Here is an 8,828-nt window from a genome sequence, read left to right as displayed (position 1 = left end):
GCTACATCATCTAGTGAAGGGAAATATATTGTTCATTAACAATATGGGAAAAATACTGTAATCTGGTTCAGTAGAATATAACTAAAATTAAGAAGTCCTATCAGGGAAGTAATATATGGCAGACAGAAGAATTGTAATAAAAAGAGGTTGCAGCTGTCTGAATTTTTAATGTTCGTCTTGCTTGCCCATCTCTGTAATTTAGTACCGCTTGGTTTTAGAGAGCTTAGTAAATATTGGAAATTCACAAAACACGAACTATGAAAGAACTTGAAGAAAACATGTATTAAGTAAATGGAGAAAAATATAGAAAAGTGAATGTTTTTCTTCATCTTGCTGAAAAAGATAATACTAATTAAAACCTAAATTTAATCTATGAGAAGCAAGTTATTAGAATACTATCAAGTGAAAAGAAGAGAAAGCTGCCTTAGGTGGTGCCCGGATAGCTCAGTCGGTAGAGCATCAGACTTTTAATCTGAGGGTCCAGGGTTCAAGTCCCTGTTTGGGCGTTGCTTTGTTTTCTTGTCGCTTTCTTAGCTTACTACATATACGAAAATCTCAGTGCCACAGCGTACTTCTACCTTAAATCGAATCAATTTCATTTTTCACTGATTTCAGAGTATGCTAAATAAACATATTCTCAGAGAAGAAAAAGAAGCGACTACCCAAAATCACTCAATTTATTGGCAAGTATGGAGGTTTTGCATGGTAGTTTCCCAGTGGGAAGGAATTTTTTTTCCTTCAGGTTTCTAGTACTTGAGAAAAGAAAAAAAAAAAAAAAGGAACTTGAGCGCCCGAACAGGGACTTGAACCCTGGACCCTCAGATTAAAAGTCTGATGCTCTACCGACTGAGCTATCCGGGCTCTCGTGGGGAAATGTTCGTGCTAAGTATCTTACTTAAGAAGGAGGAACCTTGTGTGATCAATTCCTTCCGCCGGCATTTTGTGAAACTGTTTTAAACCCAATGAAGCTCTGGATTCATACGCCAAGAAAAACAAGAAGACGTAAATCATGCACCTTTCAACAGCCTTACCAGTTAACTCAAAACTGAGAGACACTTAACGTGCCCAATAACCATTATTAGGTAGACTTCTTTGATTTGTAACCTCTCTAACAGGTCCAGGATTAACAGAACGGCGAGGTATGTCACTTTTGAAGAGTTGTAGTGACACCAGATCTGTTATGCTATTGATAATAGGGTGGATATAAGTTCTAAAACCTACCCGACAGTAACAACAAAAAATGAATCTCTCTAAGAGAGAATACAGATGTGCTGTTCTGAAGCTATTGGACTGAACTGTGTAGTATAAAGTGGGAGAAAGGACCCTGCAGAGGGATAGTGGGATTGTCCTGTAGGTCCCTTAATGGAGTCCAAGTAATTTTACATGACGCAAACCCTGGAGTAGGTCACCCCAAATGGCCTTGAGGGCAGAAATCCTACTAAACCAGAGCGGAAAGCTGAACATGCCAGCAGAAAGACATTTTATTGATCTTGGCATTGGAGGCTCTTCTGTTCCACAGCCACCAGTAATCTGAGCAGTGCCCTTTGCTATAGGGTTGGCGCTGAGAATTACCCTCGGTGGGGCTTAGAGTGAGACATTAAAGTGTTTTCGTCAGCTGATGTTGCTTTGCCTTAATTCCATCTGCTTAACTCCAACTGCTTTAGAAGTGATGACTCTGGTCCGGCAATTCCACTCATAGGAATTTGTCCTAAAGTAATATTCAGGGATGTGCAAAAAGACCTGATTACAAGAGAGAACGTCAAAGCATTTTAATTGGAAAAAATTGTAAATGACATAAATGTCTATATAAATTATGGTACAGCCTTAATAAGAAATGATATGCAGCCATTAATAATCATATATAAAAGAACACAACTTGGGAATAATTTTTAAATATTGTTAAGTTAGGAAATATTTCAAATAAAAAAATTTAAGCAACAAGGATATATTGTACAGCACAGGAAATTATAGCCATTATTTTGTAATAACTTTTAACAGAGTATAATCTCTAAAAACACTGAATCACTATGTTGTTCACCTGAAACTAATATAATATTGTATATCAACTATACTTCAATTTAAAAAATTTTAAAGTGTGCATATATGTACACTGAAAAACTGAAAGGATAAATGCTCTACGTAAAGCCTGGGTTCTGAAATTAGGTGCCCCTTTTTGAATCCTTATTACCACTCTGTGATCCTGAGTAAGATATTTCACTGTCTCAGGACAATAAAATGATTGCAAGAATGAAATAAGATAGTTTACATAAATTGCTTAGAATAGTGTCTGACATGTAATAAGCATTCATGAAGTTACATAAAGAGTTAATAGCAAAGATATAATAAGAGCAGACTCCATGGATTCTGTTCTTTCTATCATTCTCTGACACTACCCAACCTTCAACAATTGCTTAACATATTTTTAAAAATTAATTTTTATTGAGGTGAAATTGACATTTAACATTATGTTTCAGGTGCACAACCTAAAGATTTGATATTTGTATACATTGCAAAATGATCACCATAATAAGTCTAGTTAATATCTGTCACCACACAGTTACAAAAATTTTTTTCTTGTAATAGAACTTTCAAGATCTACTCTCTTAGCAATACAAATATGTAGGACAGAATTGTTAACTAAGGCTTAACACACATTTGTTCTTTTATTGAAGTATACTTGATTTACAATGTTGTGTTAGTTTTTGGTATACAGCAAAGTAATTCAGATATATATACACACACACATACTTTTTCATATTCTTTTCCATTATGGTTTATTACAGGATATTGAATATCTCAGTGCTATACACTAGGATCTTGCAGTTTATTTATCTTACATATAGTAGTTTGTATCTACTAATCCCAAACTCTTTTTTGTTTTTGTTTTTTTTTTCGGTGTGCGGGTCTCTCACTGTTGTGGCCTCTTTAGTTGAGGAGCACAGACTCCCGACGTGCAGGCTCAGCGGCCATGGCTCACGGGCCCAGCCGCCCCGCGGCATGTGGGATCTTCCTGAACAGGGGCACGAACCCATGACCCCTGCATCGGCAGGCGGACTCTCAACCACTGCGCCACTAGGGAAACCCCCAAACTCTTAATTTATCCCTCTGATCTCCTTCCTCTTTGGTAACCATAAGTTTGTTTTTTATGTCTGTGAGTCTGCTTCTGTTTTGTAAATGAGTTCATTCTATCATATTTTAGATTATGCATATAAATGATATCATATATTTGTCTTTCTCTTTCTGATTTACTTCACTTAGCATGATAATCTCTAGGTCCATCCATGTTGCTGCAAATGGTATTATTTCATTCTTTTTATGGCTGAGTAGTATTCCATTATACATATATTTACCACATCTTCTCTATCCATCTCTTGATGCACATTTAGGTTGCTTCCATGTCTTGGCTACAGTAAATAGTGCTGCTATGAACACTGGGGTGCATGTATCTTTTCGAATTATAGTTTTCTCTGGATATATGCCCAGGAGTGGGATTGCTGGATCATATGGCAACTCAATTTTTAGTTTTTTAAGGAACTGCCATACTGTTTTCCATAGTGGCTGCACCAATCTACATTCCCACTAACAATGTAGGAGGGTTCCCTTTTCTCCACACGCTCTTCAGCATTTATTTGTGGACTTCTTTTTTAAAAAATTAATTAATTAATTTTTGGCTGTGTTGGTTCTTCGTTTCTATGCAAGGGCTTTCTCTAGTTGTGGTGAGTGGAGGCCAGTCTTCATTGCAGTGAGCGGGCCTCTCACTGCACGCAGGCTCAGTAGCTGTGGCTCATGGGCCTAGTTGCTCCGCGGCATGTGGGATCTTCCCAGCCGAGGACTCGAACCCGTGTACCCTACATTGGCAGGTGGATTCTTAACCACTGTCCCACCAGGAAAGCCCCTTCTGCCTATTTTTTGATTGGGTTGTTTTTTCTTGTTATTGAGTTGTGTGGGCTGTTTGTATATTTTGGAAATTAATCCCTTGTCAGCCTCATCATTTGCAAATATTTTCTCCTAGTCCGTAGGCTGTCTTTTCGTTTTGTTCATGGTTTCCCTTGCTGTGCAAAAGCTTGTAAGTTTGATTAGGTCCCATTTGTTAATTTTTGCTTTTATTTCTATTGCCTTGGGAGACTGACCTAAGAAAACGTTGCTATGATTTAAGGCTTAACATATGTTTGACTGGAGTGGAGGGAGATGTAGAGAATTTGGAAAGCTGACAATATTGAATTATTAATAATTTGGGCAGAAGAATAACTTTATCCCCTAAGCAATGGGGAACTCTTAAAATTTTGACTCATTAATGCCCAAATTTCTCACTCAAAGGAACACACATTAGACTTGTTCCATTCATGTTACATTAAAAACAATAACAAGGACTACCATATTAAGTATTCTCTGTAGGAATCAAATGACCAGAGCTAATCATCCACATAGGGCTAATGGTAGATGGTTTCTAACAGTGGCTGTGTGTAGATGGGATGTTGAGTCATCAAATTAGGAATATTAGATTGACCTTTCTTTGCTCAAAACCCTTTGATTCTTCCCTGCTACTTATTGAATAACACATGCAACTTTTTATAGCAGCATTCAAAATCCAAAATCCAGCCTGCAAATCCATCCCATGCCAGTACCATGTAATAGAAACATAATGCAAACCACATATGCAATTTAAAATTTTCTAGTAGCCACATTAAAAAAGCAAAAAGAGGGCTTCCCTGGCGCAGTGGTTGAGAGTCCGCCTGCCGATGCAGAGGACACGGGTTCGTGCCCCGGTCCGAGAGGATCCCACATGCCGCGGAGCGGCTGGGCCCGTGAGCCATGGCCTCTGGGCCTGCGCGTGTGGAGCCTGTGCTCCGCAGCGGGAGAGGCCACAACAGTGAGAGGCCCGCGTACCGCAAAAAACAAAACAAACAAACAACAACAAAAAGAATCAGATAAAATTAATTGTATACTTTATTCAACTCAATATATATCAAAATATTATTTTGACATGTAATCAATACAAAATATAATTAAGATATTTTACATTATTTTTTTCCTACTAAGTCTTTGAAATCTGATGTGCATTTTACACTTACAGCACATCTCCATTAGGACTAGCCACCTTTCAAACCACATGTGCCTGGTGGCTATCATATTGGACTGTGTAATTCAATACAGTGCCAATCTGCTACACAGTAATCAACATTTCAATCAAAGGAGACTCTTTCTCTGGTTTTTAGACAGTCTTCTAATTCTTCCTCCCTCTCCTCATTATTTATGCCATATTTCTTCAAACGACTTTTCCCACCTCTGCCTCTTGAAATCCTATTCATTCTTTTTTTTTTTTTCTTCGGTATGCGGGCCTCTCACTGTTGTGGCCCTCTTCAGTTGAGGAGCACAGACTCCGGACGCGCAGGCTCAGTGGCCATGGCTCACGGGCCCAGCCGCTCTGCGGCATGTGGGATCCTCCCAGACCGGGGCACGAACCCGTGTCCCCTGCATCGGCAGGAGGACTCTCAACCACTGCGCCACCAGGGAATCCCCCTACTCATTCTTAAAGGCTCCATTCTTCTACAAAACCTTCAGTGATTATGTTAAATGGGAAGGAAAGATTAATTCAAGAACCTATAGACTCACAGTTTATAGATTCAACAATAGAGCAATACATTTGTTGTTCAATTTGTAATTGAAAAAGTAAAATAGGATCTCTGCATTACAACATGCACAAAAATTCACCACAAATGAGTTAAAGCTTAAATGTGAAAAGCAAATATTTAGAACTTTTAGAAGAAAATATACAAAGTGTCTTTATGATTCATAGACAGGAAAGAACCTCTTAAATAATATACAATAAATAAGCTATCATAAAGAAAATAATTAATAAATTTGACTTCATTAAAAAACTTCTGTTCAAAGGACATTCAAAAAGTGAAAACAAGCTATAGATTTGAAGATGTTATTTGTAATACATATAATTAAGAAGGATTAATATACAGATTATATAGGGAACTCATAAATCAATAAGAAAAAGACAAACCAATAGAAAAATGGGCAAAAGATATGGACAATTTATAGATGAGTAGTCAATAAATATGAAAAAATACTCAAACTTACTGATAATCATGGACACATAAATCAAACCACCACGAGAAATCATTTCACATCTATTTTTAAAAAACCTTGTTATTATACAAGTGTTGGCGAAAATGTGAAGCAACAGAATCCTTATACACTCCTTTCAGGAGTGTATACTTCTACAATCACTTTGGAAACACTTTATCACGATCTAATTGAGTTGATTATGTGTATATTACCCAATAATTCTACTCCCTAAAGTACACATGGAGACAAGTACAAGAATGTTGATAGCAGCATTGTTTGTAGAGTAAACAATAGGAAACACCTAAATATTTGTCAAAGGAAGAGATGGGATAAAAAAAATGGTGGTGCATTCATTACTGTTATGGGCTGACTTGTGTCCTCTCAAAATTCATATGTTGAAGTTCTGAGCCCCAGTACCTCAGAATGTGACTCTATTTGAAAATAGGCCCTTTATAGAGATGATTAAGGGAAAATGAGGTCATTTTCACAGGTGGGCCCTAATCCAATATGGCTGATGTCCTAATGAGAAAAGGAGATTAGGACACAGACAATGAGCAGTCAGAGGGACAAACATGAAGACAAATTTTTAAAAATTTTAAAGCATAAAATATTTGAAAGGAATATATACAGGTATATAACCTAAAAGTCTAAAGAAATGCATGGCAGGGGTAAGTACAAACTCAGGATAATGGTTCCCTCTTCAGTTGAAGAAGGGAGATGCCATCGGAGAAGGGACTGTGGGGAACTTTTTTATAGGTAAAGTATTGTTCTATAGGAAGAATGGTGGGGAAAAAGAAATCATACTTTTTATTATACATTTTTGTATGTCTGAAGTAACTCCTTATAACTTTTTTTTTGTTTTTTGGCTGCATTGGGTCTTTGTTGCTGCACGCAGGCCTTCTCTAGCTGCGGTGAGAGGGGGCTACTCTTCTTTGCGGTGTGCGGGCTTCTCACTGTGGTGGCCTCTCTCCTTTCGGAGAATGGGCTCTAGGTGCACAGGCTTCAGTAGTTGGGGTGCACAGGCCCAGTTGCCCCATGGCATGTGGGATCTTCCCGGACCAGGGCTGGAACCCGTGTCCCCTGCATTGGCAGGCAGATTCCCAGCCACTGCACCACCAGGGAAGCCCATTCCTTATAACTTTTAAAAAAGGCTCTAGACCAGTAACATTGGCTTCTAATTCCTTTAAAGGGGCAATGGGCCTTAGAAAAGTCATCTGATTCAGCCATTTTATGTTACAGATTGGGAAACTGAAGACCTGTGTAACTTTCTCGTTTCTAGAATAGCTAGACTAAACCCAGATTTCCTGTTTCTTTACTAAATAAATGGTTTGTGAGCACAGTTCTTAGAGAAGGAAGCAGTGATCACTGAGTCAGTTATGAGCTTGTTAAGCCAATTTCATTTTCTTTTTTGGCAAGATTACTTGACTGGTAGAAGAAATACTATAGTTATGATTTGTTTTCATGATAGCAAGTCATTTAATGAAGTTTTATGAATTCCTTGGGAAAGGTCAGAGAAATGTTTCCAGATGTTGACTTCTAGTAGGTGGGATAATTGGTTTAAGAACAACCCTGGAAGAGGAACAATTAATCAGGAATCAGAGTCAACCATGAGGGGAAAAGCTCTATTCTTAATCATGCCCTATTCAACATATTTACCAAGGCTTTAAATGAAAATAAGTTAGATATGTTAATCAACAATTTGCAAAATGCAAAAGTGAAAGAGCTAATCTCTCCTGACTCTCCAGGCAAGGCTAACTGCAGCTCATCATTGCACTTATCACATTCTCTTTACCTGGACAGTGTGAGGCCTCCTCTAGGCAGATTCCAGGTGTCACTTGTTTTAGAATCCTCTACACTGGTGCTTGGCACACAGCAGATATTCAACAAATACTTGTCGACAAATTGAATTGCATGACAGGATCACAATTCCAAGAGTCCAGGAGACAGTAGGAAAGAACCTAAAGTAACAAGGTACTACTTAAAAGATACAAAACACTCCTGTTTGGGATTTTTTCAAAAATTAAAATTAATTGCAGAAAAAGAGAGGAGAAATAGTTGACAGTGGTTCACCTAAAAAAGCTCTCTGGGAGCAACTGTGAAAAAAGAATTAATTCTTCAGCTCATTTACAGAACTCTGATCTCCACCTAAGTCGGAGGTTATGCCAGAAATAGAGCAAGGTGCAATGTGCAAATTAAGAGAGGTCATTGCCCCATTTTATTTTGCATGGGTGTGTATCTGGTTCTGGGAGTCACATTTTAAATAGGACAAAGAGGTACTTGTTCAGAAGCGTAGCAAGGGGGCTTGAAGCCATGGCAAAAGAATAGTTGAAGGTTCTGAGGGGATTTTCAGCCTGCAGAAAAACAAAAGAGAGGGTTAGAGATGGGACATGATAACTGTCTGCAAAAAACCCCAATAGTACTTATATTGGAAAGAATAAAGCCTTACTCTTCTCCAAACTGCAGAACTGAAACCAAGAGAAATGGCAAAATAACGTATTTCAGCCCAGAAATTCCTCTAACACCTAGAATCATCCTAAAATAAACGAAATGAGGTATTGGGGGGAGGTCATGCCAGTTGGCACTGGCAGAGGTTGAAGACAGCCTGACTGAGAGGTTTGAAGGTACTTTTGTATTGGGAGAAAGCAGGCTAGATATCCTGGTTGTGTGATCCAAATAAGCTCCACCTCATTGTCCTTTGCATCTCTCTTTTAGCATTTCTTGTAGTGATTCGTGTATATACTAGGCTTATT

General features: G+C 38.2%; 2 non-coding genes across 2 annotated transcripts; one reads left to right on the top strand and one right to left on the bottom strand.

Annotated features, from left to right (window-relative positions):
* The first annotated feature begins 433 nt into the window (after positions 1-433).
* Positions 434-506, top strand: TRNAK-UUU (transfer RNA lysine (anticodon UUU)). The gene has a single exon. It is a non-coding gene; the product is annotated as a tRNA-Lys (tRNA).
* A 282-nt stretch (positions 507-788) lies between these two features.
* Positions 789-861, bottom strand: TRNAK-UUU (transfer RNA lysine (anticodon UUU)). The gene has a single exon. It is a non-coding gene; the product is annotated as a tRNA-Lys (tRNA).
* Between the last annotated feature and the right edge of the window lie 7,967 nt (positions 862-8,828).

The sequence above is a fragment of the Kogia breviceps genome, chromosome 1 (genome assembly GCF_026419965.1).
Source record: "Kogia breviceps isolate mKogBre1 chromosome 1, mKogBre1 haplotype 1, whole genome shotgun sequence".
Taxonomy (NCBI): domain Eukaryota; kingdom Metazoa; phylum Chordata; class Mammalia; order Artiodactyla; family Physeteridae; genus Kogia; species Kogia breviceps.
Note: the sequence above shows the minus strand (reverse complement) of the source record. Positions and strands in the feature narration are given on the sequence as shown.